Source organism: Rhipicephalus microplus, chromosome 10 (assembly GCF_043290135.1).
Source record: "Rhipicephalus microplus isolate Deutch F79 chromosome 10, USDA_Rmic, whole genome shotgun sequence".
In the NCBI taxonomy this organism is placed as follows: Eukaryota; Metazoa; Arthropoda; class Arachnida; order Ixodida; family Ixodidae; genus Rhipicephalus; species Rhipicephalus microplus.
Window position 1 is genome coordinate 85,296,880 of NC_134709.1, and position 5,310 is coordinate 85,302,189.

The 5,310-nt window shown below is 41.4% G+C and overlaps 1 long non-coding RNA gene across 1 annotated transcript; it reads right to left on the reverse strand.

Moving 5' to 3' along the window:
- Nucleotides 1-3,200: 3,200 nt before the first annotated feature.
- On the reverse strand, nucleotides 3,201-4,387 carry LOC142774465 (uncharacterized). Its single transcript, XR_012886412.1, has 3 exons — nucleotides 4,346-4,387; nucleotides 4,129-4,194; nucleotides 3,201-3,245 (listed from the first exon to the last, which is right to left on the reverse strand). It is a non-coding gene; the product is annotated as an uncharacterized LOC142774465 (long non-coding RNA).
- Between the last annotated feature and the right edge of the window lie 923 nt (nucleotides 4,388-5,310).

The following is a 5,310-nucleotide window of genomic DNA, read 5'->3' on the forward strand; positions in this document are numbered from 1 at the left end:
CACCCTCATGCCAACAGTACTACTCGACTAATATTGGCTGGTGACTTCAACTTGGGACAGAATGATTGGGAGGCTTTGTCTAGTCAATATACTGAGATAATGAGTGCAAATAAGCTATTAGAGATTGCCTTCTTTCACAATTTAAGACAGATTGTTAACGATTACACAAGGGTAAGACCCGAATCACGATCATTATTAGATTTGGTCTTTTTGTCCAGCAGGATTGAAGATTATAGCCTGTCAATTCAGGAAGGTATATCTGATCACAAGATGATTTCGGTGAACATACTGCCATTGTCGAGCAAGCCTTCTGATGACTTAGGGTCTAAAGAACGACTGTTGGTCAAAGATTACGAGCGAGCGGATGATACTTCAATCTTAGATTACTTAGAACAATCATTTAATGAATTTGAAATTGCCTCCCACTCAGAGACAGTCGAGGAATTGTGGGAGCGCTTTAAATGCATCATTGCTACTGGCACGGACAGATTTGAACCAAATCGTTATAAAAGAAAGAAACAGCAAAATCCGTGGATAACTCGCGATATTGTTCTCATGAAACGCAGAATAAAAAGACTACGCAGGCAGCCAAAGAAGTCAACTGAACTATCACAGGCACGCAGTAGACTAAAAACAGCATTATCAGAAGCAAAAAGAAAGTTCTTCAATGAGACGCAGGGAAACATCCTTAAAAGCTCGCCCACCAAATTCTGGCGTTTTTTGGGAGCAAAGAAATAAAAAATAGACCAGATAAATATAGAAGATCCTCCTGTGACAGATGCACAAAGGATAGCAGATGGCTTCAACGAGTTTTTTTATTCAGTCTTTAAGAGAGATGCACAAAGTTCCGTCGCAGACGAGATAAACTATTCCTGCGCATGCCCCATGGAGCCTCTTTCGTTTCATCAGGAGGGCGTGTTCGAACAGCTGTTGAACTTAGATCCAAAGAAAGCCTGTGGCCCCGACGGAATACCAACGGTATTTTTAAAGCGATACGCCGAGTGGGTGTCTTTCTGTTTGGTAATTATTTTTGAACAATCTTTACGTAGCCATTCCGTTCCACAAGATTGGCGTTGCGCTGCTGTTATAACCGTGTTTAAAAGTGGAAATTGTATGCATCCAAACAACTATCGTCCTGTATCCTTAACCTCTGTATGCTGCAAGATCATGGAGCACGCAATCGCTAAACATATTATTCAATTTTTGGAAACAAATAAGCTGCTTTGCACCAGTCAGCATGGCTTCAGAAGGGGCCTAATCACGGTGACACAACTTATCGAAACGGTTCACGACTTTGCGCGGGCTTTAGATGAACATCAACAAACTGATGTAATTTGCATCGATTTTAAAAAAGCGTTGGACAAGGTCTCACATGGTAAGCTGCTTTATAAGCTGCGTCAAATTGGTATCAGTAACGATGTTTTAAAATGGATAGAAGCTTATCTAACAGGGCGGAGGCAAGTAGTGCGTGTTAATAATTCTGTGTCAAGCTTTTTGGATGCACTTTCCGGGGTACTACAGGGCTCGGTGCTAGGCCCTTTATTGCTTTTAGTTTATATCAATGATGTAGCCACAGTTGTTCAGCCGCCAGTGGTATTGAGACTGTTTGCAGATGACTGTTTAATTTAAGCTCCAGTTAACTGTGAAAACGACCAGGAAAAAATTAACCAGTGTCTTGAGGATCTCTATACCTGGTGTGAAAAAAGGGATATGGAAATCAACTACGCCAAAATCAATTTTGCGAATATTACCCGAAAGAAAAACGTTCTTGATTTCCAGTATCGTATGGGAAGTGCGATTTTGACAAATGTTTCTAGTTTTCGACATCTAGGCGTTGTGATATCATATGACCTAAACTGGCGCAGCAACGTTGAAAATGTGTCTTCTTCCTCGTACAAAAAGCTGTGTTTTTTTCGAGTAAAACTACGAAACGCAACCAAAGACGTCAAACTGATGACATATAAAACTTTTATTCGGCCTGTTTTGGAGTATGCTGCCGTAGTTCGGAGTCCCCACCAAAAAGGTCTAATAAATGAGCTGGAAAGAATCCAAAGACTTGCAGCCAGGTTCATATGTTCAAGATACAAAAAAAACAGACTCAGTTACCGAGATGCTGAAATCATGTAAATTGGAACTGCTTGAAATTAGGCGACAGAGGAACAGAATAAAATTATTTTTTCAGAGTCTCCAGGGTCAAATAAATATTGATAAAGTATGTATATACGGGAACCTGGTAGAATTAGCAGAAGAATAAACCATAGTGTAGCCATTAGAACATATGTCACCCGCACAAACGTCTTTCGGTATTCGTTTTTCCCCAATGTTATCGAAAACTGCAATGCGCTACCTGCACATATTGCTGAGTGCACGGATGCAAGGGCTTTTGACTATAACAACTATATGTTACCTAAAAATCGTTGGATGATGTGTTGACGTTTTGCTTTCCTTTTGTCATGTCAATGTTGGTGATTTTTTTGGTATTGTTGACAGTTGACATTACTTGAGTGTTTTTATATACCAATTATTACATTTATGTACTCCCTCCCTGTAATGACCCACAAATGTAGGTTAACAATATGCTCAAATAAATATATAAATAAATAAAAAACGTGCACGACAAAGAGCGCAGTGACAGGCACTAACAACGGCACTAGCAACACATGAAAGCTTAATAAATATTAGGGTTTACATGCGAAAACCATGATATGATCATGAGACATGCCATAGTGGAAGGCTCTGGAAAAGGTTTCACCTTTTGGCCAAGATGTACGGCTGAAAGAGATGCTCACAAGAATAAACGTAACAAATATATTCAGCTACGCCATCCTTTCACCTTTAAAGCAAGGGACTTCAGAACCTCATGTAGAATTCCTGGTGAGAACTTGTAGTTTTCAACACGACGTTGTAAAGTTCTTTCACTCGGAAGGGCTACAGCAAGCTCCCAGACCGCATTGTAGCCTCTGGATCCACATGCCAAACGGAGCTTGAGGCCTTTCTGTATAGTCTCTGTAGACCATTGCTTCCCTCGCATACTGGAAGTCCACATGCCTTGCAGTTGATCTGGTGATAGGTGCTTCTTGATGTTTCGCGTGAGTTCATGGTTTCTACGGTTTGCACTGCTTTTCTGTTGTTGCAGAGTGCAACTTTCCGCTTCATGTTGTTCAAGTACTCTTCCAATGTAGCTATTCTTTTGGGAAGAGCAGCTACTACTGCTTGATCAGCATCCCAACTACTTGAACTGGAGCCTGCAAAGCACAGATTGAGCAGGAAGTGACAAGAGTTTGAAAATTTCACTATTTAACCCAGGCTAGCATGTGAGGGAGAACCATAAGGATTTGAAGAAACAAAAACAATCAGTGCCACTCCATATTATTCAACATAAAAGTGTAAGCGTAACTTTTTGAGAACACAACAGTGGTTTTAACAAACAGCATAAGCTGACACTGTTGCTCAATGAAGAGGGACAAATGGAGCTGGACAAATGGACCCGCAATGCATGCAGCTGAACTATTTTTTTGGTGGGGGCGTGTCCTTGATCCGAAGTAGGGGCAGGACAGTAAAGTGTGGTCATGTCTCACTTTGTACTCTGCGTGTGAAGGCAGAAAGACATTTTGGGAGCAGCAAATGTCCGGTGTACCACCTCCTAGCTATGCCAATAGTTTGTAATGAGTAAAGACATGAATATATGGCACTTACTCTCGGTTATGACGTAGGGTTATCAATGGCGATGGCTATTTCAAACAAAGTGGGGAGAGTGGCATGGTTCCACTGTTGTAGCTTTTTTTTGACAGAGTTGCTACAAGACGGCAGCTGATTGCGTGTCACAAGTGATAGTGTGATGATGTTGCGCATTGTGTAGCAGTGTGCTATGCATTACTGTACACAAAACACAGCTTACATGTTCCTCCAATAAACTTACGTTGTGTGCGACTACTCTCGCTTTACAAGAATGAGCATACCACCAAAAGAAACAAAACAGGGCACCAGTACTTGGAGCGCATCCGCACTATTAAATGCACCAATATATCAATCTGTTATGAGCGTGCACGTAATTTCCTGTAGGCGGCGATGTGTCACACTCCAGTGTATATTGCATAGCGTGTGAGAACAGTAGCACTGAACACTTACCGGTGACATCAGCTGTGCCCTCAGCAGACAGAAATCCTCCACAGGCAGCACAAAAGTTCTGCTGAGCTGTAAATGACGGATAATCTTATTAGTACTACTGAAGACCGGTACAGTCACCAAAGCTTTACATTAGCACAGTTTCAGCACAGGCAATGAGGGATGGCCAGTGACTAAAATTAAAAAAATGTATATAATACTGAACAGAAATTTCACTCACACTCAACAGGCACCGTCAAAGCTTGAAATGGCTGGCAGCTCGATTCTTGGGTGGTTTCCACACCTGCGCACATATGATAGTTGGAACCAACAAAACCACATGGCAGACACATGCCTATACAAATCATGAAAAGTAGACTCACCTGCTGAACAAGCTGTTGAACAAGCTGGAAGTGCGTCACATTCGGAACTTGAAGGTGCATCTGCAACATGAGATCAACAATAAATTATGTGAAATTTCAAAGCAACATGTCACTGCCATTACCTTCTAGACAATCCGATGGTGCTGAATCAGTGGCAGTGTGACCTAAAAAAGATGAAGACAAATTGAAGAAGACCATTTTCTCTGTTACATCGCAATTTGGCAAACAAGCATCAACACTACTTGAAGCATTTACAATACGCACAGGTGTATTGCAATTTTTCAGTAATAAGAATGCATGCCAAAACCCAAGCGACAATGCTTTCAATGCTTGCAATGTGCTGAACACTATACTGCGGAGCAAAATGTTGTGGATCTGCAGCACACCCCTACAGACATGATTGTAAAATATATAAACCAATGGATACAAGTTACAAGCCATTACAATGCTTCGACTACATGCAGCATGCGTGTTAGCTACGTTACCTTGTGAAGAACCTAACCCTGCTTGAGTGGAATCACTGTTGGCTCCATAGCCTGCAAATTATAAAACATCAATGAAAGCATAAAGCACGTTTGTAATTACGGTAAGTAATAAATGCAGTAAGAACTCACCATCAACAGCAGCTGGTGTCAGAAGCACATTCGTAGCTGATGGGTAGTGTGTCTCTTTGGCTTCTGCATAATCAAAACAAGTATTAAGGATAACGAAGAGGGAAAAGGCGTGAGATGTGCTCAATCGTCAGCTCACCATCAACAAGAGCAGCTGCTGTTAGTAGTAGATTAAGAGTACAAGATGAGCGGGCTGAAACATTGCATTCTGG